Source organism: Panthera leo, chromosome C2 (assembly GCF_018350215.1).
Source record: "Panthera leo isolate Ple1 chromosome C2, P.leo_Ple1_pat1.1, whole genome shotgun sequence".
Taxonomy (NCBI): domain Eukaryota; kingdom Metazoa; phylum Chordata; class Mammalia; order Carnivora; family Felidae; genus Panthera; species Panthera leo.
The window spans coordinates 112,320,063-112,345,925 of NC_056687.1; the positions used below are offsets into that span (position 1 = coordinate 112,320,063).

General features: G+C 37.3%; 1 protein-coding gene and 1 long non-coding RNA gene across 9 annotated transcripts in view; one reads left to right on the forward strand and one right to left on the reverse strand.

Moving 5' to 3' along the window:
• LOC122198518 (arylacetamide deacetylase-like 2) overlaps positions 1–25,863 on the reverse strand; it is a 187,979-nt gene that overhangs the window by 37,335 nt on the left and 124,781 nt on the right. Inside the window, exon 5 of one of the 8 annotated variants that reach the window (XM_042903192.1) lies at positions 25,763–25,807. The exons of the other annotated variants lie outside the window; for them this stretch is intronic. The gene's annotated coding sequence lies outside the window, so the exon portion shown is untranslated. The remainder of the gene's footprint in view (positions 1–25,762; positions 25,808–25,863) is intronic. 8 annotated transcript variants of the gene reach the window in all.
• On the forward strand, positions 9,189–25,807 carry LOC122198521. The gene is made up of 4 exons (XR_006193032.1): positions 9,189–9,234; positions 9,505–9,642; positions 22,700–22,803; positions 25,735–25,807. It is a non-coding gene; the product is annotated as an uncharacterized LOC122198521 (long non-coding RNA).

A 25,863-nucleotide genomic window follows, 5' to 3' on the forward strand; every position in this document is an offset into this window, starting at 1 on the left:
CAAAGAATACAAAAATACTATCTAAAGAGATTCATACACTCCTATATTTATACCAGTATTATTTACAATAGCCAAGTTATGAAACAGCCCAGTGTCCATCAAGTGATGAAGGATAAAGATGTGGTATATATATATATATACAATGGAATATTATTCAGCCATAAAAAATGAAATCTTGCCATTTGTAGGCTAGAAAGTATAATACGAAGCCAAATAAGTCAGTCAGAGAAAAACAAACACTATATGATTTCACTTATATGTGAAATTTAAAAAACAAAACAAAGGAACAAAGGGAAAAAGAGAGAGACAAACTGCGAAACAGATTCTTAACTACAGAGAAAAAAAAACTGATGGTTACCAGAGGGGAAGTGGGGGGGGGGTGGGGGGGGATGGGTTAAATAGGTGATGGCGATTAAGGAGTGCACTTAACGTATGAGCACCAAATAATGTATGGAATTGTTGAATCACTACATTGTATATCTGAAACTAATACAACACTGTATATTAACTAACTGGAATTAAAATAAAAACTTTAAAAAAGAAATTTGCCTCATGATGACAGACTATAGATTTCCTGTCAATCACAGCTGAACCTAACATAAATACATACACATAAGCACAATTTTTAAGTACTATTGTTAAAAACTAGTGAAAACAAAGCAAAAATATGATGCTACTTACATCATCAACAACACTCTAACTTCTGTGTTACATATTGAATTACCAACAATCAGTGGGAAAAGATCAAAATCCATTTTTAAAACTTGACAAAAGGAATGGGAAAATTCAAACATGAAACTGGCTTTAAAATATGTGAAAGAATTAAACTTGTAATAAAAACCACATATCGCCTGTCACATTGGTAAAGAACAAAATCTTTAGAAATGATTCATTGCAAGAATGGAAAGGAGACATAGTCATATATTGTTGTTTGGCGTGTAGATTGTCTTAGGCAATATAATTTATTATTTAAACCAGAACACTTCTGAGAATAACACAAGCACTATTAATAATAGTATTCATAATTTTTTTTTACAATTCTGGCTACCTGTCACTCATGTAATTTATGGAATCATAACACTTTCACTATGTTTTATTTGTGTGTCTTTCCAAATGGGCAGTAAACACATTGATGGAAGGCATTGTAAGATTTCTCTTTTCTTGTAACTCCTAAATGTTACTTTGCTTATTGTATGTGCTTAATATTTTCAAGTGAATTTAAAAATGGCTAATTCACTAATGTCTAAAGGGACTAAGAAATGGAACATATTAAATCCACCACCTGCATTATCATTTGGAACAAACACTAGGAGAAGCCAGTGATAAGAAGGGCTGAGACGAGAAATGAAATAGAGATTACAATAAACAAACATTCTGTCTTGGAACCACCAAACCAATTAGAGAGAGAGGAAAAGAGTAATTTTATGAGGCTAAATTACAGCTGTAGGTACGTAGAAATCAAAGGACCAATTAACATAGTTAAAGAAATTAAGTGTGGGTGTCTGAAAACTTTCAAAACCTGGACATCAAATGGTTGGAGCTTATTCTCTCAAATTAGGAATAAATTTGGAATTTGGAATGAACTACCGTGGTAGACAGAATAATGGCCCTCCCAGGATGTCCATGTCTGAATCCGTGGAACTTATGAGCATGTGATATTACCCAGAAAGAGGGAATTAAGGTTACTAATAAGCTCAACTAAAATAGGGAGATTATCCTGGAATATTTGAGCAGTTCCATTATCATCACAAGAGTCTCTAAATGATGGAAGACAGAGGCAGCAGAATCACTGTCAGAAGGATGTAATGTGAGAAAGCCTCACCTGGCCATTGTTGGCTTTGATGATAAAAGGGGCCACAAGCCAAAGAACACAGCTTTTAGAAAGTAGAAAAGGCAGGCAAACAGATTCTCCCCTAGAGACTTCAGGGAAGACTACACCTGTGCCAATACCGATTTCAGTCCAGTGAGACCCATTACAGGCTTCTGATCTACAGAACTGTAAGATGACAAATTCACGTTGTTTTAAGCCACTGGGTTTGTGGTAATTTGTTATTCCAACTACAAATATGCTAGGCAGCAGTTATAACAGCAGTTAGTGTTATAACTAATAAACTCCCCAGCAGTTATACAACATTATGTCACACTCTTATCTCAGCCCTAAGAAATTTAGAGAATAACCAAATACATTTTATTTAGAAAAATGGTAAAATATATGTGAAATGATGACTGAATCACTGTAATACTATTATATGTGCTTGCCTGGCACTCAGTAAGTACTCAGGGATTCTTATTTATTGTCATTATTAGAAATATTATCATGCATTACAGCTGACACTGTAAAGTTAAAATAAACTTGGGAGCATGGGGCCCTTCATGATACACAGGTCTTAGTAGATAATCAGTGAGGGACCTCAGATCTGCAGAGAACAGTCTAAGGGCACAAGCAGCTGGGGAGCTGGGGTGCAGATCAAGAGAATGTTGTATATAAGCAATGAATCATGGGAATCTACCCCCAAAACCAAGAGCACACTGTATACATTGTATGTTAGCCTACTTGACAATAAATTGTATTAAAAAGAAAGAAAGATGGGTGTCTAGGTGGGTCAGTGGGTTAAGTGTCTGACTTTAGCTCAGGTCATGATCTCACAGTTTGTGGGTTGGAGCACCGTGTTGGGCTCTGTGCTGACAGCTCAGAGCCTGGAGCCTGCTTCAGATTCTGTGTCTCCCTCTCTCTCTCTGCCCCTGCCCTGCTCATGTTCTCTCTCTCTCTCTTTCAAAAATAAATATTAAAAAAAAGAAAAAGAAAGATCAACGCACAAACACACACACACACAGAGAGAGAGAGAGAGAGACAGACAGACAGACAGACAGACAGAATATGCAAAGATTTTGTTCCACTTTGCAGTTAGACCCTAGAGTGTGTCTGGAAATGATGCATGTCCCTCGGGTCATCAGTGTTCAGTTAAGGGGAGAACAAATTCATCATACAAAATGAAGAAGCAGTAAAATTGACCCCGTCGTCTGCTAGACCATTTTCCAGGAGGTGTCAGCAGCACTGCCCCGTGAATGGCTCGAAACTTCATCTTGTGTTACTCAATGAAATGATATAATGAGACTTTCCGAAATCTAACACTTGGATAGGTCATTTTTTTTCACTTTCAGTTTATGGCTGTTTTTGGTGAATTTTGCAGTTTTATCATTAGGGGATGGTATTTGCCAAGGTCCTACTCCATTACTCTTCTCCTTTATTTAAAACTCCTCTCTTCAGTGTTTTATACTTACAGAAAAACTGCAAAAATAGTACAGAGAGTTCTCATACACCCCACACCCAGTAACCCCTTTTACTAACAACTTCTGTTAGTATGTTATGTTTGTTTAAAAAAAAATCAGTGAACCAGTATTAAAGAATTAACTGAAGTTCATACTTCTGAACTGAAATTCAGATTTTCTTACTTCTTAATGCCTCTTTTCTGTTCTAGGATTCTACACAAGCTATTTTGAAATATGCCCCTCAATTGAGATTCTTCTAGTGCCAGGGCACCAGCACCTGGGGAACTAGAAAGAGGCATCCAGAAATGGAGCAATGGACAACATGCAAAAACTTTTTTTCTATTTTGTAATTCTTTAGATTCAGGCCTGATGTCTGTGAAGATCTTTTATTTATTCTGGCAAGGACACATGTTCCTGTAAATACCACTGTTAGGAAGTGAGGGGAAAAAAAGATCACGTGCATGACTTACAGAAGTTTTAAAATTTTTCTCATGGAAAATGAGAAGGGCAAGAATTTCCTGGAGCATGTAGTTAAGTTTGGTTTTTGCTTTGTTTTGTGTTTGTGTGTTGTGAGTTAATGAAGCAACATGAAAACCATTCAGGGCAGAATATGCTTATTACATATTCTCTGTGATGTTTTTCATCACACAGAAACTGTGTTAAACAAATACCCATGGAGATATGGGAGCTTTTCTGAGACAGACGTGGGTTCCCAAGTGTACTCTACCTCAAACAAGTTTATAGTAAGTAATATTCACCCAATTTTCTCCATGATAAATACAAATATCAGAGGAGAACATTGTATGTGTCTGGCCTCATTGTATGTGTCTGAACATACTATAAAGCATCAACCACATAAGGCCACTAGAGTTTTGTCACATCTGTCTCCCACCTCCTGTGGGATCTAATTTCTCAGCTCAAACCTTACCTACCTACCTCCATGCTGACTTTTTAAACCCTCATAAGAAGGATTTCCCACCTCTTCGTGTGTTCCCTTCCTAAATCATTAGAGACTTCCGGTACAGTACCATAACACGGTGCTGTACTTGCTTATGCAGCAGGCACAGATCACATTTTCTCAATGATACAGGCCAGAAATGCAAGCTTTTTATTTTCTGCTGAAATGTATTTCTCACCACAAATAAACCCATCTCTGTGTTTTATGTTATTTGCAGTTCTAGAATTTCTACTTTTTAAACAATTTCCAGTTAAGTGCCAATTTTTATGAATTATGCCTTTGTATCCCTGAACTGAGCATATAACATTTTACAGCTGTCTCTGAGATTATCTGGATTCCTGTGGCTCTGTTTTTATGGTCTGGGTTTGCCTCAGATTTTTATCACGTGACATTGCCTCCTTTTGTGTCTGGGGATATTTTTTCTCTTTGAGTATCTGTACTTGAAAAACTAGAAATAATTTGAGACTCATGATTATGTTCTGTTCCTCTTCACTTTCATTCTGATAAATTCCTCAATCACCTTAATCCAGTTATGGGGATTGAGAATAAATTGAATGTGAGTTGCAGTACCTATTAGAACCATTATAGGTTATATTTGCCTCCAAACTTTTGGGATGCTCACCAGGACCACACCTTCTTAACAGAATATGGACTTCAATTTTTGCCTGTTTTACACCCATGAGCAAAGCAAAAGATCTGCTCAGCCTCCCAATCTCTTAGAATGAGCTCATGCAGAAAGAGCAGATGGCTTTAGGGGAAAAGAGCAACTTTCAGGTTGTTATTGGTTTTCTTCTTTACCTGGGCATTGGCCCTGAAATTTGTCAACACCACGTTGACTCTATGATGCTTTTGGAGAGTGTTTTTTTTTTAGTACTGAGTGTTGTTTTTCCAATGTTTGCAAAAGAAAGGTTAGTTTTGCCAAAACATAAGAGACACTTAAATACTAAGAACAAACTGAGGGTTGATGGGGGGTGGGAGGGAGGGGAGGGTGGGTGAGGGGTATTGAAGAGGGCACCTGTTGGGATGAGCACTGGGTATTGTATGGAAACCAATTTGACAATAAATTTCATATTAAAAAAAAAAGAAAAGAAACATTTACAAAATAAAAAATTTAAAAAATAAAAAAAAGGTTAGTTTTATTACTTGGTTCACTACGCTTTAAAAAAAGTTTTAATATTTTCCTTGTTTATTTTTATTTTATGCCTTTTCTCAGAAATCCAACTAGATGACCTAAAAAATATTCTATAATTATTTAAGTGTGACTCTAATTTATATTAATCCATCTAAAAATGGGTTTTATATGTAGTGTGAGTTATGAGTCCGATTTTTAAAGTATTTTTTATATTTTTATATATTCAATTTTTATAAATTTATAAATTTCTATTTTATAATTTTAATATAGACATATTAGCCCTGAACTATTTATTAAATATTTTTGCCATTTATCTGTTATTTATACACCATCATATTTCATATATGCATGGCAATGCTTCTGTACTCTCAACTCTTTTACATGGGTTTATGTCTAACCTCTAATCAATATCACTAACATAGCTTCATTTGTTTTAATATCTCAGGCAAATTTCCCAATCTTGTTCTTAAGTGCATAACATTATCTTGTCCTGTCTTAAACTTTTGTCTTCCATTTAAATTTGGAACCAGATTGTCAAGTTGCATTATAGTTATTGAAATCTTTCCTGTAATTTCATTGAAATTATAAGTTATGTTGAGCTACACTGACAACTCTATGATATTAGGTTTTCCAATCCATGAACGTGGCATATCTTTTCATCTACTTAGGATTATTTAACGTCTGTCAGTAGTATTAAATTACTCTCACCATAGAGTTCAATGTTAGATTTGTTGTTGTCATTGTTAGATTTGTTTCCAGATACTTTATAATTTTCTGTAGTTGTTAAAATGATAGTCTTTTTGCCCTGGTAAGGAAACTGCAACTGATTTTTATTACTGGCTTTAAATTGTTATGTCACTAGAAGATTCCTTTGAATTTTTATGTAATAATCACATTATTTTAAAGTGTTCTTTCTTAATTTATATTTCTTTTATTTCATTTTCTTGACTTACTACATATTCTAGCTAGAATTCCCAGTAAAATATTGAATACAAATGATTATGGTAGGCAATCTTGCCTCATTCCTAAAATCAAATGAAAGAATGCTACACTGTATGTATATATGTATGTATGTATATATGTATACACACACACACACACACACACACACACACACACACACACACACACACACTAGAAGAATGTATTTACTTTCTAGGGCTGCCATTAAAATGTACCACAAACTAGGTGGCTTCAACAACAGAAATTGTCTTGTAGTATTGAAGGATAGAAGTTCACAATGTTGGCAGGGTTGTTTCCTCTTGAGCTAGAAGAGAAGGATCTCCTCCGGTCCTCTCTCTTTGGATTACAGATGGTCATCTTCAGGTTTACATAGTGTTGTCTTATATCTTCACATTACCTTATTTCTGTACGTATATCTCCATGTCCAAAGATCCCTTTTTTATAAGGTCACCAGTCATACTGGAGTAAGGGCTCACCCTAATAGCCACACTTTAACTTGACTAGCTCTGGAGGTGCCTGGGTGACTTAGTTGGTTAAGTGTCCAACTTTGGTTCAGGTCATGATCTCATGGTTCATGAGTACAAACCTCACATTCAAGTTCTGTGCAGACAGCTCAGATTCTAGAGCCTGCTTTGGATTCTGTGTCTCCCTCTCTTTCTGCCCTCCCCGTCTCACACGTTCGTTCTCTCTCTCTCTCACAAAAAAAAATAAACATTAAAAAAATATTCTAAAAAATTTTTGGCTACCCTGTGAAGACTTAAAAAAAATTTTTTTTTAACATTTATCTTTGGGAGAGTGCATGTGAGAGCCAGGGAGGGGCAGAGAGGGAGGGAGACACAGAATTCGAAGCAGGCTCCCATACTGTCAGTACAAAGCCCAATGTCAGGCTCGAACTCACAAACAGTGAGATCATCTGAGCCAAAATCAAGAATCAGAAACTCAACAGACTGGGCCACCTAGGCACCCTTAGCTTGGTGAAGATTTTATCTCCAAATAAGGTCATACTCTGATATACCAGAGATTAGGCCTTCAATGTATGAGTTGTGGGTGGGTTGGGGTACAATTCAACCCTTAACAAGGAGGGAACACTTCCAAATACATTTTATGCAGCCAACATTACCCTAATAGCAAACTATTACAGAAATAAGTAAACTAGAAACCAAGAGCCCTCAGAGACATAGATACCAAAATTCCTAACAAAGTATTACCATATAGAATTCAACAATACAGAAAAGATAATATATCTTGACTAAACAGATCCATTTCAAGAAGGCAAGCCAGGCTGAACATTTGAAAATCAATCCATGTATTCATTATATTAATAAATGATAAATAATAAAATGGATGACTATCTAAATAAGGTACAGAAAATATATTTGACAAAATTTAACATTGATTAATGATAAAAACACTCAGTAAAGGAATTGAAGGGAAATTCCTTAATCTGGTTAAAAAAAAAAACAACAAAAAAAAAACCTCTAAAATCTGTACAGCTAACTCAACAGTGAAAGACCAAATACTTCCCCCCTTTAAAAGTGAGAACAAGGCAAAGATGTTCTGTCTCACAATTCCTATTCATCTTTGCACTTGGGAGTCTTAGTTATTGCAGTAAGACTAGACAAAGAAATAAAAGGCATCAGATCGGAAAGGAAAGTGAAACCATCTCTATTTACACACATTATTGTCTATGTAGAAAATTGCCAAGGGGCACCTGGGTGGCTCAGCCAGTTAATCACCAACCTAGGCTCAGGTCATGATCTCATGGTTTGTGGGTTTAAGCCCTGCCTTGGGCTCTGTGCTGACAGTTCAAAGCCTGGAGTCTGCTTTGAATTCTGTGTCTCCCCCTCTTTCTGTCCCTCCCCCACTAGTGCTAAGTATCTCTCTCTCTTGTGCTCAAAAATAAACATTTAAAAATGGAAAAATAAAATTGCCAAGAATCTATTTTTTTAAATCTCCCAAGAATAATAAGTGAATCTTAGCAAGGTCAAAGACTACAAAATCAATGTATGAAAGTCAATCTTCCATATGTTAGCAGTAAATAATTGGAATTCAAATCTGAAAAAAATGTCATTACACTAGAAGCAAAAACTTAAATACTTCAGTATAAATTTAACAAAATGTGTTCAGGATACATATACTGAAACTATACTAAAAACTATTAAACACTGATGAAAATAATCCAAGAATATCCAAATAAATGGAGAGATATACCATGTTTATTTGCTAGAATAATCAATGGTATAAGATGTCATTGTAACCCCTGTAAAGATCAGTGAGTAACCCATTCTTGAGTGATATCACAGTCCAGAAATAGTAAGTAATACAATAAAAATGATAGTCATGTACAGTTGAATAAGAAACATTCTTAAAGCAGTAATCTGTACTACGGTACATGGCAGGTCCTATGACACTTGTATTTTTACAGTTGATGCTGCAAGTGGGAATCAGACTCCAGATGTAAGTACATCTGACTGTCCCATGAACCTAAACTGACGTAAAAGTATCCAAGAGAAGGGCTGCCTAGGTGGCTCAGTCAGTTAAGTGGCCGACTCTTGATTTTGGGTTAGGTCACAATCTCACGGTTCATGAGTTTGAGCCCCACATTGGGCTCTGCACTACCAGTGCAGAGCCTGCTTGAGATTCTCTCTCTCTCTCTTTCTCTCTTTCTCTCTCTGTTCCTCCCCTACTGTATATGCTCTCTCTCTCTCTCAAAATAAAGAAACTTAAAAAATGTTTTTTAAAGTATGCAAGACGATACATGCAAATGCTCTTACAATCTCCATTTATTAACTTACACCTTCCCACTCATTATCATCCTTGCCACTTTCTGAAAAGTGTAATCACTTCACTTTTTCTGTTAATACAGTTGGCCTCTATTAAGAGCTGTTCCATCAGAATGGATCAAAGTAAGGTAAAGAATATATACAGTTTTCTTCATTTTACAGATGCCAGATATAATATCAGAAATATATCTTTCCAAAAAAATACAATAATTATTATAGCTCTCATTCAAACCTAGTTTGGCCAACATTAATTTTATAATTCTTTGTACTGTATTTCCAAACATTGTAAGTTAACAACTGAACTACACCCTACTAAATGATGAGTTACATGTACTTATTATATATTTATGAATTCTCATCTAGCCTAGTAATATGCTTATCACTTATCCTATACCTAGGTATAAATGGAAAGGTGATACTGTGAATGTCAGACTTCCAAGAAATTCATCTTCTGTGTGGTCATGATTAACCTGAACTCCTACGTTCTCAAGGCTTTTAACATAAAGCCAACAGCTATTTTGAAATCATATTGTCAGGTGAGAAAGTGGGTTGATGTCCGATTCTGTAACTGGGAATCATTAGTCAACAAAAGTGATATCCTATTAATAATAATATTATTTATTCAATGAATAATAATATTCATTCTAGAAATGAATAACTGTATTTTCCAAGAGTTTGTTCACTGTAACTATATATCTTTCTATACTTCTAAGTAAATAAAGCACTCTAGTAAATAAACTAATCTTTTGATTCCATGGGCTTATGTTGGATGTTTCTCCCATTGCTTGGGAAATGGTTCTTCCTTAGCCAATTAGTTTTATTGCCAAACCTCTTGTTGAAAAGGAACATGCTAATTTTCTAGGTGAAGTGGCATTTAAGTACAACTGTGTGTGAACCAGAATAAATTAAAGCTTGTTTCTCAAAAATTTTTTTCTTTTAATGTCAGGATTATTCTGTCTGTGGAAGTTACAACAGTACATGAGTCAGAGGCTGCCAAAATACAGACTGATAAATTTCACTCCTAACATAGGTTAGGTATTTCATAAAGCTATAAAAAGTAGTATAAGACTTATTAATATTATTATAATTTTGGTGTCTTTCAAGTATATGAAAATTATCATAACTTTAACACTAAACTAATTTTATAGATTTTCTAATCATAAAGAGCCCCTATTTCAAAGTATTGAAATTACTAATACAAACAAACATAATAATAAAATATCATGATCATGATCATAAGGAGGAATTCCCAATTTCACATATATTCCAAATACAAACTGAATTTCACACACCCAAAAATAATACATAATAACTTCCCTTCTTGAAAGAAGCTGCAGTGTGGTAGGAAATAAGTGGCAGAAATTATAGAAAACAAAAAAACCTTAATATGCATGAGTTTGAAAGGCAGGGCATTGTGTTTAGAGCCTTTTCTTTCCCCCAGAGAAGAAAGGCTTATCCTTAGCTATTGGGCAAGTAGAGCCCCAATACATTTTCCTTTCTTTCCCCCTGGCCCTGGAGATTGCAGGAGGAAACCCAAAATTAATTTCCCACGATCAGTAGTTTCAGGTCTACAGCATCACCTGCAACAGATTCTGGACACATGGACCTACCTGCTGGTGCTCCAAGCAAAAATCTCAACATTTTGAGGATGTGTCTCTAAGGCAAACTCTCACCACAGCTACTAGCTAATTCCCAAGGAGGGAAATAAAGTGAAATCCAAGAGGCATCTCACAAGAGGCAATGGAAACCAACCACCTGCACTATGGTCTCCAAACAACAGCGATTCTGTAAGTTTACATGAAAATGCACAAAGACACAGGAGCCTGCATGACTCAGTTGGTTGAGCGTCCAATTCTGGCTCAGGTCATGATCTCATGGTTTGTGAGTTCAAGCCCACATCGGGCTCTGTGCTGACAGTTCAGAGCCTGGAGTCTGCTTCAGATTCTGTGTCTCCCTCTCTCTCTGCCCCTACCCTGCTCTTGTTCTGTCTCTGTCTCTCAAAAATGAATAAATGTTAGCTGGAACCTCAGAAGATGGCGGCGTAGGACGACTCTGGGTTCACCTTGTCGTCCTGCTGATCGCTTAGATTCCACCCACATCTGCCTAAATAACCCAGAAACCCACCAGAAGTCTAGCAGAACAGACTCTCCAGAGCCAAGCGTAGACAAGAGGCCCACAGAAGAGGGTAGGAAGGGCAGAGAGGCGGTGTGTGCTACAGGGACTGGCGGGAAGGAGCTGGGGCGGTGGAGGGGCAGCCCACCAGACAAGGCAGAGCCCCCCCGAAGTCTGGCTTGCAAAAGCGGAGGGGCCAGACTCCATGAGTTCTGACAGCCAGCGGGACTTAACGTTTGGGATGTTAAAAGTCACCAGCTCTGCTCTCAGGGGAGAGCTCTCACAGGGAGGGAGAGTTGTTGAGCCCAGGAAGGACAGAGCTCAGCTCGGTGGGGGAACAAAGGCGCTGGCAAGCGCCATCTCCCTCTCCCATCCCCAGCCGAAATTCCAAAGGGAACAAGTTCCTATCACTGAACTTGCTTGCACTGCACAAACGCCCAATGCTGTGCTTCTGTGGATCCATCCCTCCAACAGGCCTGCCTCCCTCCCTGTGCTGCAGGACCCCTTCCACAGGGAACCACCAATGGCAAAGCGAGCTAAGCCTGCCCCTCCCACCCCTGTGCACCTTGTGAATCCACCCCAGCTAATACACCAGATCCCATCGAAGCAGCACCACAAGCCTGGCAGTGTGCAAGTAGCCCAGACAGGGGCCAACCACTCCACAGTGAGTCCTGCCCCTGGGAGAGAGGAAGATAAGGAACACACCAGTCTGACTATGGCCCCAGCAGTGGGTTGGGGACAGACATCAGGTCTGACTGCGGCCCCGCCCACCAACACAAGTTACTCCAGACAGCACAGGGGAAGTGCCCTGCAGTTTGGAGCTACCACAGGGACTGCCCAAAATGACGAAATGGAAGAATTCTCCTCAAAAGAAATTCCAGCAAGTAGTGACAGCTAACGAATTGATCAAAAATGATTTAAGCAATGTAACAGAACAAGAATTTAGAATAATAGTCATAAAATTAATCTCTGGGCTTGAAAGAAGCATAGAGGACAGCAGAGAATCTATTGCTACAGAGATCAAGGGACTAAGAAATAGTCATGAGTAGCTAAAACATGCTATAAATGAGGTACAAAATAAAATGGAGGTGGCCATAGCATGGATTGAAGAGGCAGAGGAGAAAATAGGTGAATTAGAAAATTAATGGAAACAAGGAAACTGAGAGAAAGAAAGATAAAAAAATCCAGGAATATGAGGGGAGAATTAGAGAACTAAGTGATGCAATCAAATGGAATAATATCCGTATCACAGGAATTCCAGAAGAGGAAGAGAGAGAGTAAGGGGCTGAAGGTGTACTTGAACAAATCATAGAACTTCCTTGATCTGGGGAAGGACAAAGGCATTGAAATCCAAGAGGCACAGAGAACTCCCTTCAGATATAACTTGAATCAATCTTCTGCACTACATATCATAATGAAACTGGCAAAATACAAGGATAAAGACAAAATTCTGAAAGCTAGGGACAAACAGGCTCTAACTTACAAAGGTAGACACATAAGAGAGTAGCAGACCTATCTACTGAAACTTGTCAGGCCAGAAAGGAATGGCAGGAAATAATGTGATGAACAGGAAAAATATGCAGCCAAGAATCTTTTATCCAGCAAGTCTGTCATTCAGAACAGAAGGAGAGATAAAGGTTTTCCCAGACAAACAAAAACTGAAGGAATTCATCACCACTAAACCAGCCCTACAAGAGATCATAAGGGGGATTCTGTGAGTGAAATGTTGCAAGGACCACAAAGTACCAGAGACATCACTACAAGCATGAAACCTACAGACATCACAGTGACTCTAAACCCATACCTTTCAATAATAACACTGAATATAAATGGACTAAATGCTCCAACCAAAAGACATAGGGTATCAGAATGGATAAAAAAAAAAAAAAAAACCACCCATCTATTTGCTGTCTACAAGAGGCTCATTTTAGGCCTGAGGATACCTTCAGATTGAAAGTGAGTGGATGGAGAACTATCTACCATGCTACTGGAACTCAAGAGAAAGCTGGAGCAGCCATACTTGTATCAGACAAGCTAGACTTTAAATTAAAGGCTGTAACAAGAGATGACAAAGGGCATTACATAATAATTACAAGGTCTATCCATCAGGAAGAGCTAAATTTGCTGAATAAAGGAGCCCCCAAATATATAAAACAATTAATCACAAACATAAGCAACCTTATTGATAAGAATGTAATTACAGGGGACTTTAATACCCCACTTATAGCAATGGATAGATCATCTAGACACAGGATCAATAAAGAAACAAGGGTCCTGAATGAAACATTAGATCGCATGGACTTGACAGATATATTTAGAACTCTGTATCCCAAAGGAACAGAATATACTTTCTTCTCGAGTGCACATGGAACATTCTCCAAGATAGATCCATAATGGGTCACAAAACAGCCTTTAATAAGTATAAAAGAATTGAGATCATACCATGCACAATTTCAGACCACAATGCTATGAAACTTGAAATCAACAACAGGAAAAGTCTGGAAAACCACCAAAAGCATGGAGGTTAAAGAACACCCAACTACAGAATGAATGGGTCAAGCAGGCAATTAGAGAATAAATTTAAAAATATACAGAAACAAATGAAAATGAAAATACAACAATCCAAATGCTTTAGGATGCAGTGAAGGCAGTCCTGAGAGGAAAATACATTGCAATCCAGGCCTATCTCAAGAAACAAGAAAAATCCCAAATACAAAATCTAACAAGCACACCTAGAGGAAATAGAAGCAGAAGAGCAAAGACACCCCAAACCCAGAAGAAGAAGAAAAATAATTAAAGATCAGAGTAGAAATAAACAATATAGAATCTAAAACAAAACAAAACAAAACTGTAGAGTAGATCAATGAAACAAAAAGTTAGTTTTATGGAAAAAAAAAAACAAAACTGATACACCCCTGGCCAGGCTTCTCCAAAAGAAAAGGGAGAGGACCCAAATAGATAAAATCATGAATGAAAATGGAATTATTACAACCAATCCCTCAGAAATACAAGCAATTATCAGGGAATACTATGAAAAATTATATGCCAACAAACTGGACAACCTGGAAGAAATGGACAAATTCCTAAGCACCCACACACTTCCAAAACTCAAATAGGAAGAAATAGAAAGCTTGAACAAACCCATAACCAGTGAGGAAATTGAATCAGTTATCAAAAATCTCCCAACAAGTAAGAGTCCAGGACCAGACAGCTTCCCTGGGGAATTCTACAAACATTTAAAGCAGAGATAATACTCATCCTTCTCAAGCTGTTCCAAAAATAGAAAGTGAAGGAAAACTGCCAAACTCATTCTATGAAGCCAGTATTACTTTGGTTCCTAAACCAGACAGAGACCCAGAAAAAAAGAGAACTACAGGCCAATATCCCTGATGAATATGGATGCAAAAATTCTCAATAAGATACTAGCAAATCGAATTCAACAGCATATAAAAAGAATTATTCTCCATGATCAAGTGGAATTCATTCCTGGGCTCCAGGGCTGGTTCAACATTCACAAATCAATCAATGTGATACATCACATTAATAAAAGAAAAGAGAAGAACCATATGATCCTGTCAATCGATGCAGAAAAAGCATCTGACAAAATTCAGCATTCTTTGTTAATTAAAAACCCTCGAGAAAGTTGTAAAAGAAGGAACATACTTAAATATCATAAAAGCCATTTAAGAAAATCCCACAGCTAATATCATCCTCAATGGGGAAAAACTGAGAGCTTTCCCCCTGAGATCAGAAACATGACAGGGATGTCCACTCTCACCATTATTGTTTAACCTAGTGGTGTTGGATATTCTAGCATCAGCAATCAGACAACAAAAGGATATCAAAGGCATCAAAATTGGCAAAGATGAAGTCAAGCTTTCACTTTTTGCAGATGACATTATATTATACATGGAAAACCCAATAGACTCCACCAAAAGTCCTCTAGGACAGATACATGAATTCAGCGAGGCTGCAGGATACAAAATTAATGTATAGAAGTCAGTTGCATTCTTATACACTAAGAACGATGCAACAGAAAGACAAATAAAGAAACGGATCCCATTCACAATTGCACCAGGAATCATAAAATCCTAGGAATAAACCTAACCAAAGATGTAAAAGATCTGTATGCTGAAAACTATAGAAAGCTTATGAAGGACTTGAAGAAGATATAAAGAAATGGAAAAACATTCCGTGCTCATGGATTAGAAGAATAAATATTGTTAAAGTGTCCATACTACCAAAGCTATCTACACATTCAATGCAATCCCAATCAAAACTGCACCAGCATTCTTCTCGAAGCTAGAACAAGCAATCCTAAAATTTGTATGGAACCACAAAAGACCCCAAATAGCCAAAGTAATATTGAAGAAGAAGACCAAAGCGGGAGGCATCACAATCCCAGACTTTAGCCTCTACTACAAAGCTGTCATCATCAAGACAGCATGGTATTGGCACAAAAACAGACACATAGACCAATGGAATAGAACAGAGACTCCAGAATTGGACCCACAAAAGTATGGCCAACTAATCTTTGACAAAGCAGGAAAGAATATCCAATGGAAAAAAGACAGTCTCTTTAACAAATGGTGCTGGGAGAACTGGACAGCAACATGCAGAAGGATGAAACTAGACCACTTTCTTAACACCATTCACAAAAATAAACTCAAAATGGATGAAGGACCTGAATGTGAGACAGGAAACCATCAAAACCCTAGAGGAGAAAGCAGGAAAAACCTCTCTGACCTCAGCCGCAGCAATTTCTTACTTGACACATCTCCAAAGGCAAGGAAATTAAAAGCAAAAAGGAAGTATTGGGACCTCATGAAGATAAAAAGCTTCTGACTGCAAAGGAAAAAATCAACAAAACTAAAAGGCAACCGATGGAATGGGAAAAGATATTTGCAAATGACATATAGGACAAAGGGCTAGTATCCAAAATCTATCAAGAACTCACCAAACTCCACACCCAAAAAACAAATAATCCAGTGAAGAAATAGGCAGAAGACATGAATAGACACTTCTCTAAAGAAGACATCCAGATGGCCAACAGGCACATGAAAAGATGCTCAACATCACTCCTCATCAGGGAAATACAAATCAAAAACCACACCAAGATACCACCTCACACCAGTCAGAGTGGCTACAATGAGCAAATCAGGAGACTACAGATGCTGGAGAGGATGTGGAGAAACGGGAACCCTCTTGCACTGTTGGTGGGAATGCAAACTGGTGCAGCCACTTTGGAAAACAATTTGGAGTTTCCTTACAAAATTAAAAAATAGATCTACCCTCTGACCCAGCAATAGCACTGCTAGGACTTTACCCAAGGGATGCAGGAGTGCTGATGCATACAGGCATTTGTACCCTAATGTTTATAGCAGCACTTTCAACAGTAGCCAGATTATGGAAAGAGCCTAAATGTCCATCAACTGATGAATGGATAAAGAAATTGTGGTTTATATACACAATGGAGTACTACGTGGCAATGAGAAAGAATGAAATATGGCCCTTTGTAGCAACGTGGATGGAACTGGAGAGTGTGATGCTAAGTGAAATAAGCCATACAGAGAAAGACAGATACCATATGTTTTCACTCTTATGTGGATCTTGAGAAACTTAACAGAAGACCATGGGGGAGGGGAAGGGAATAAAAAGTTAGAGAGAGGGAGGGAGGCAAACCATAAGAGACTCTTAAAAACTGAGAACAAACTGAGGGTTGATGGGGGTGGAAGGGAAGGGAAAGTGGGTGATGGGCATTGAGGAAGGCACCTGTTGGGATGCGCACTGGGTGTTGAATGGAAACCAATTTGACAATAAATTTCATATTAAAAAAATTAAAAAAATTGCTGCAAAAAAATAATTGCTAAGACCTGAAAAGAAAAAAAAAACAAAAAAAAATGAATAAACGTTCAAAAAATTATTTTTAAAAAGAAAATGCACAAAGACAAAGTTTTCTGACAGAAGGTCTCCTGGGCCCCATCTCTCTCCCTAGCTTCCTCAAGGAGATGATTTCTTGAACTAAGAAGATCAGCCATCAACCTCGATTTCAGAAGCTATTAGGAAGAAACTCACAGTGAATACACAAACTGAGAGAGGCCAGAGAGACTTCATTTATACCTTTCGTGGGCAGGTTCTTGCTGCTTCTGAAGTATAGAGAGCTCACGTGTTCTATTTCTTTCCTTGCCAAATCATTTTGAGATCATCTTGAAATAAAGTTGGAAGTTGGAAATTTTTCTACTCCTTAGCAATGTTGAGATAAAAAAATGAGTAGACTTTTATTCTAATAGAGGTTGAAGAAAACCTCAAACTTTAAACCAAAGAAATCTAGAAGCAATATCAGACTATAATTATGAAACAAAAATAGCACAAAACAAAAAGGAGCAGGCTAAAGTACCTTTGCTCTTACAATATTAGACCACTGCCATTCTTTCCTGTGCCCAAGCTAATTTGCTGAGATAGTGAGAATATCTTTCCTTTGGACACACATGAGAAGCACGGTTGTTTATTAGTCTCCAAACAGAGCTGCTTAGTGTTCAGACTTATCTGAAAGCAGATACCAAACTCTTCAGAGATAGGTAGGAAACCATGAGTAGCCATTGTTCACAATGGAAGACTTTACAAGGAGGCTTCAAACTGCCTGACATAACCTGAGCCACTGGCAACCTGAGGAACATCAATGGAAGTTACTACCTGGCTTCCAGCATACGGCAAGTCAGGAGATTGCTGGCACAGAACCTGGCTGGAGTTATGGGATAGTATCCAGGGCATTAGATATGGCCAACTTCCAAAGAAGTCTGTGGTATTTCTAGAACATCTCACATCTGACAGTCTTTCAGAAAGGAAGCAGTTGTGCTCTTTGTAACTGGCACCACAGTTAAACTCACCCTATAATTCAGGGAATGCTTTGTCCCAGTCCAGAACTGGTGTCAGAGCCATGAAAGAGAACTCCAGCTGAGTATGGACAACTGATCTATTTCCTCAAAAGCAATTTTTACAGAACAGGGAGAGAAAGAACAGTATGAAGGTGAGTCTACAAAGGCCATTTAATTGATTATAATTAGCTTGAAATATTGTAGGCAGCACAGGAAGAACATCAAAGTGTTTTGTTGTTGTTTTTTTTTTCCACACCAACAGCAACCAGGATGGAGGACTGGGGGTGGCCCAAAGAGGCTGCAGCAACACTTTAGCCTGTTTGCGCATGAAGAACACTGGTATAGCTTGTAAAGTAGCGGCTGTGGTCCAGGAATTCCCTCTTGGGGAAGGAATGTTGACACAAAGAAGGTCACTCAACAGATGGGACAGTCCTAATTGCAGGACCCCTTAATGGTTCTAAAAAATTGCCTTTAACAGTTCTAACTGCCTCGGCACCTGTGTGGCTCAGTCAGTTAAGTGTCCGACTTCTGCTCAGGTCATAATCTCATAATCTTCTCGTGAGTTCGAGCACTACATCAGACTCTATGCTGACAGCTCAGAGCCTGGAGACTGCTTCGGATCCTGTGTTTCCCTTTCTCTCTTCCCCTTCCCCACTCGCATTCTGTCTGGCTCTCTCTCTAAAAATAAACAATAAACATTTTTTTTTTAATTGTACAAAAACACTTTTAACTCTCTGATAATATCTGGCTCTAACCTTCCTTTGGGAAGCTAAATATAATAACTTTCTTTTCCCAAAATTGAGTCATTTTTCCTGACTCCATTATATTGCCTGTTATTCCAACACTCAATTTTAAGACTTACACTTTTAAAAAATATAAAAAAGATGGTCAGAAAAAATAAAAGTAAACCAAAAATTAATATGGTAATTGCATATGAAAAACAAATTTAAAAAATGAAACAAAAATATATATATGTATGAATATCAATTCAAAATAAAGCTATAGAGACATCATTGCATAAAGTAGTGCCTTTTTGTAGTCCTTGAAGGAATCTTAAATATTTAGTTTTAGAATAAGAGTAACTTCATTCAAAAACCATTACTATACTGGCAGTTTCTTTGATCTTTTATACCTGGCCCAATTAGGTTTTAACAGTGTGTTACCTGAAAATAACAGATTTTATAATTCTGCTTTATTTTCTTAGTAGGGTTATTTCCAAAAATTTCCTTTCATTATTTATTCTTTCAATTTCATTCAAATTTAAAACTATCATTGTGTTACCACATCATTAAAAGGTTGAATTTTCTATTTTTTTCCACTAACAAATGCCCATTTCCTTCCTTTAAAAAACTAAAAAAGAAAAAAAACTAGAAAAAGGACATACTTTCGTCACTGATACAAAGTCCCTCTTACTATATCTGCCCAGGCATTTTAGCATTTTATGATGTCATTGCTGAGTACCCACAAAAGGAAATTTTAAAAATTCTGCAGGCACTTAGAAGCACTTAGATGTTATACCACACTCATTTTATACCTGTATAATACAGAGTATTATACATTAAACATTAAAATCCCTCTGCTTTAGCGATAAGAAAACTGATGCCCAGAAAGTCTGACTGAACAAATTTTCACAGCTAGGAAATGGCAAAGCTGGGTCTAACATCATTTTTTTACGTCAGCACTCTATCTGCTTTGAAAAACATATAATTAATTTCTAAATTTTGTGAAAGAGCCTATAGGGATTAAAAAAAAGATTAATGAAGATAAATCAGAAAAGACTTTTCAGAGAAAAAAGAACTTGACTTATACTTGAAGAATGCCTAGGATTACAAGAAGCAAATGAGGCAAAATGAATGTGAACGACATGCTATGTGGCCTTGAAGGAGCCATGAGTCAAACTGACACTTGGAGGCAAAGACTTTCTCATGGGAACATTATTTTGGTAAGAGTGCTCTGGTTTGATTTGGGAACTACCACCTGCACCCCTTAGATGCAGCCTTTGACAGGACTGTTAATAAAGAGGCTACCCTCCTTCAGTCAATAGATGGGAAGGTAACCCATGTGCGATCAAGTGCTCACTCACTGGGATTTGGATCTGAAATAGAACTACAAAATATAAGCAAATACAGAAAGTGAAATCATATAAAATCCTCAATTAAAACCACAAAGGCAGAAAAAGAGTACAAAACAAGGGCAACAAATAGAAAATTGTACCAAATATGGAAGACATTAATCTAACTATATCAATATTCACTTTGAACATCAATGAGCTAAATGCAGGAATTAAAAGACTGAGACTGTCAGAATGGATCAAAATACAAGACTCAATTTTATACTGTTCATAAGAAAACCACTCTAAAGACACACAGATTAAAAGTAAATGGATGGAGAAAAATGTCTACCAAACATTTTTTTCTAAGCAGGGGTAGCTGTATTAATTTCAGAAAGAGCAGACGTCAAAGAAAGAAAAGTTATCAGGGATAAAGAAGTCATTACATAATGATAAAGGGGCCAATTCTCCAAGAAAACATAAAATCCTTAACATGTATGCACCTAACAACAACATCCAATTACATAAGGCAAAAACTTACAGAACTGCCAAGAGAAATAGATGAATCTACTATCATAGTTGCAGACTTAAATACCTCTCTATCAGAAATAAACAGATGCCAAACTAAGTATATCCTTATCATTCAATCCAGCAATTAAATTCTTTGGTCATTTACCAAAAGGAGTTAAAAACTCATGTCCACACAAAAACCTGAACACAGACCTTTACAAAAGCTTTATTCATAATTGTCAAATCTTCAAAGGAAACGTGACGCACGTTAGTGGATAAATGGATAAACTGGTACATCCAGAAAATGGAATATTATTCAGCACTGAAAAGAAGTGACCTATCAAACGCTGAAAAGATATGGAGGTAACTTAACATTACTAAGTGAAAGAAGCCAATCTGAAAAAGCTATGTGCTATAGGATTCTAACTATATGACATTCTGGAAAACAGATGAAGACAGTAAAAATATCAGTGAGTACCAAGAGTTGGGGTGGGGATGGGGAAAATGAATAGGCACAGCACAGAGGAGTTTTAGGGAAATGAAAATATTCTGTATGATATTATAATGATGGGTACTGGTCCTATTGATTTGTCCAAACCCGCAGAATATGCAACACCAAGAGTGAACCATAACATAAACTATGGACTTGGGCAACAATGATGTGTCAGGGTAGGTTCACCAACTATAACAAACATACCACTCTGGAAGGGAATGTCGTTAATGGGGAGGCTATGCATGTGTGTCGGCAGGGGGTGTATGAGATATTTCTTATCTTCCTCATAATTTTGCTATGAACTTAAAACTGCTCCTAAAAATACATATAATTAAAAAAAAATAATAAAATAACTATCAGTCACTCTGAAGTTTAAGGACATATGAGATAATCGTGGAAGTTTCTTTGGGAGAATGTCATGTGCTTATCCACTTCTTTCTTCACTCCCCTTTAAACCAAGGTGTAGCAGCCTCAGTGAAAGAAATGGGTAGGGAAAAGGTAGGGCACGAGAAGTGATTAGGAAAAAAGGGACCCAGCAGACATCGCACTTTCAGCAGAAGGTACCTAATGTATCAGACTGACAGAATATGAACTATTATGGGAAGCAGGACAGTATGTAAAGGAACCAGCTCATAATGGGTGTCAGAAATAACTGTTAAAACGTTCAGCTCTTTTGCAAGCCAGTTGTTAAATAAGCTGTTACAAAAAATAACATAAACCTACAACTAAATTATATTAAAAATAAAGTTAATAAGTATTCAAAATTGAGCACTAATAAAAAATTAGTTTTATTACATTTACAGTTATCTATGCTCATGGGGTATTTATGTCTCTAGCATGGACATGGTGGAAAAAATACATAATGGTGTGCTACTGCACATCTCTTCCCAGCTTTGTGTTCAATTACATTACAGTGATCATTTAACAGCAGCCAGGATTATAGTATTTATAGCATTGAACCAGGCAACACTACAAGTCAGGGCTTCTGTGGGACAATCAGCTGTTGAGTGTTTACCAGCACACTGCTCGCCCAGCTTTACCTGCAGGTGCTAATTCCCACTCTTAACTGGCATCAACTATCTACCACTGCCTCCACCTATTAGTGTCCTGTGGTAAAAACCAACCCCTGTCCTCAGGGATTAGCATGCTTCAGAGAAGAGGACATGGGTTCATGTTCTAGTTTGTGACCTCTTCTGAATCTCAGCTTCTTCCTCTTTAAACTTTCAAATATATTGAAAAAAAATAGAGGAAAATGAAGTGAGATACATTAAAAATATGGAACATCAAAGCAGCTCAAAAATATTATTTCTAGCCATATTTCCCATTTATGGGGATCCTACTTTGAATGAACTTGAGGAACAAGAGGGAGATATTGAATAGTAACGACACTAAACAAATGCCAAGCAGAATAAAATGTAAGTAATCTACATATATAGGTTTTGAGAGAATATTAATGAAATTTCAAGCATTATCGAGATATTTAACAACTCACAAACTTCTCCCTTAGACATTTCTTTTATGCAAGTCACAATATATGTTGTCTTTCTATACAGATTTATATACCATAGGGTGAAAGGATTCTACTGCCTTTCCACTGCACAAAGCAAGGATTCTGTCTTCTTTATACTGCACTAAGTCAAGTGAACATATTACTGTGGTAAATATAATTTACTAGATTTATTCTACAAAGACTCTTTCAAAATGTAAATCACTATAAAGTCTGCAAGTGCTCATTTGTGGTCAACAGAGACTTCCATGCCTAAGGGGGCCGGGGGGGGGGGGGGTGGATCCTTACCATAAGTGCACTAGTATTTAAATGAGATCTATGACCATTACTCTCCAGGCTTCTGTAATATTATCTAGGATGAATGCATAAACACTACAGTCAAAGAGAAAACAAGTCATTGGATCCAAAGCACTCAGCTTTGTACCTGTGATTATCTTTTCTCCAATCTCTGCACAGTGATTAGTTTGACATTGCTCCATGTATCATAAACATTGAGCAGCAGGTCAAAAGTAGAATCCTCTTAGGTAATATCATTACCTACTAACCCAGACCTACTGTTCAGTTCCAAAGCTGACAGTGACAGTAGTAACTGCTTCTGCAATCATATAGATTAGTAGGAACAGAGTGCAAATCAAGAATGCATCATTAGTATGTAATTAGTACCTCTCACAGCAGGCTTTCACCCTGGGACATGAGCCCAGCAACACTTTTTTTTTTTGTTTTTGAAAATATAAATAGAGCACTGAATAAACCAAGACATCTAGCTATATGATTGGTTTGTTGCAAATTTTAGTGAGACGAGGTTAAAAAAACATGCCTACTAAATCTAGTCAACTTCAGGCTAACACCACTGAAATGAAACATTAATAGTCAAAAATCATTGCTTAGTGCAGTGAACTGAGCTTTGGATAATAAAGGATTCACGTTCAGGTGGCTCAGTTAAGCACCTGACTCTCGATTTTGGCTCAGGTCATGATCTCACAGTTGCGGGATGGAGCACAACTCCCCCCACCCCGCACCAGGCTCTGTGCTAACAGCGTGGAGCCTGCTTTGGATTCTCTCTCTCCCTCTCTGCCTTTCCCTGCTCATTTTCACGTTCTCTCTCTCTTAAATAAATAAACATTAAAAACAGACAAAAAACACGAATATAAAGGATTCATTCTTATCCAAGCTCCACCTTTCATTTATCCAATTCAGAAAAATTTATTCAGTGCCTATTATATGCTGGACATTTAGTGCATCTCGAGTTTCATCATAGGAAAATCAATTATTCTATAAGCAAATAATTATTGTATGCCTATTTTGTACTAACTCTATATTAGGTAAAGGATTACAGAGACGAGCAAAAGGTGGCACAGTCCACACCTTCCTAGAATTTAGTGTACCTGTCTTTTCTGAGTTTTACTTTTCTAAGTTTGGCTTTGGAGTTCTTATCCTGTAAGTTTTTGTTTAATTGGTACTACTCCCAGGCTTTCCAACTAATTTTGCAAAATGTGCTGCTATTGTCACTCCTCCTTCTGTTCTTTCCCCCCACCACATAATTTCTCATTGAAAGCCTGCTTGCTTTCTTTTCCTTTTTTTCCATTAGTTATAAAGAAACATTATCATTACTCTGAAATATTTGAGGACTAAAGACAATCAAGACATACAAAATAGTAAAGTCAATACAGTGGACAGATATTTTATTTAAATGTTTATTTTTGAGAGAGAAAGCAAGAGCGAAAGAGTGAGAAAGTGGGGGAGGGACAGAAAGAAAGGTGGACAGAGGATCCAAAGCAGGTTCTGTGCTGACAACAGTGGGCCTGATGTGGGGCTCAAACTCATGAACTGTGAGCTCATGACCTGAGCTGAAGTCAGGCCCTTAACTGACTGAGTCACCCAGGCGCCCCATGCACAGATATTTTTTAAATAACCAAAATATTAATAACTTGGTGCACTTTCCATTTTCCCTGCTTTACCTAGCACTTCGTTTTCCTCATTGGTCCTGATCTTTTCCCCATTTGGGCAGCTATGTTCTCTTTTCCCATTGTCTCAAAGATGAGAATTTCCTATGACAATTACCTTTCACTCTATAGGTCAAAACACCAATATGAGAATTCTTCTACCTGCTAGGAATGTTCATCTATATTATGCATTCAAGAAAGAAGGAGAAAGCAATGGGAGTAAATGAATCCATTAAACTCACTGCAAGATAGACTTGGACCAAAACATCAATGATCTAATTTCTATGTTCTCTTGCTCTAATGAGGGGATAATCAGGGGAAGGGGATGCCATGATGGTTTTTTGGGTCTGCAGGTATGTGTGTGGGTTCAGAATCTGTACCAAACATCCCATGAAATATGTGAATATTTTCCTTTTCTCAGTGCAGTTATTCGGGTAAATGGCTATATGTCCCTTTGGACAAGGGCTAGAAGAATCATTACTCAAATACATACACTAGCTGTGCAAGGACCTTCCTAAAATTGACTCAGTCTCTCCTTCAATACATAACTCTGAAATTAAAAAGTAGTTAAACTAACAATATTGGATCAGGGATTGGAACAGCTGACATCAATCTTCTATTCATCTTTATCTTTTCTGAAACTAGACAGATAAGTGCACAATGAAGAAAACGCTTATGAGCCACCCACAAATCTTGTCCCTTAGAACTCAATGGTCTCTTGACCATTAATATTAATTGACTATAGGTCAAAGCCTCCAAGTGACTAATCTGACATTGCTCTTCATTAGTGTGTTTTCATCTTATCTATGATGATCAAGTTCTTCGACCTGGCTTCTGCTATTCCAGAATTCTGTCAAACCCATGGACACTTGGGGAGACAATATTGCCCTTAAAAGAAAACCTGTACATTTTACCACATGTAGTGTTATCTCATTATTAACTGTGTTTTCCTAGTGACCAATAATATTACAAAGTTTTCGTGTACTTTTCTGATCTGCTCTTGTTTCTGAGAACATTACCTGGATAATTTTGTTGATCTAGGAAGGGTAAATCCTTATCACAAACCTGTATCTATATTTTTGGTATAAGATAGCAGAAAACATCATGCCCAATGGTAACTCTTGTTCCTCCTATTCAGGGGTAGATGCTCTCGCAGATTTTCTTACCTGGAGACTCTTCAGAGCTACCGTGAACTGAATATTTCCTGTTGATCAATTTACATACACATCAAGTTCATGACATCAAAAAACAGGGGACTTCCGACTAT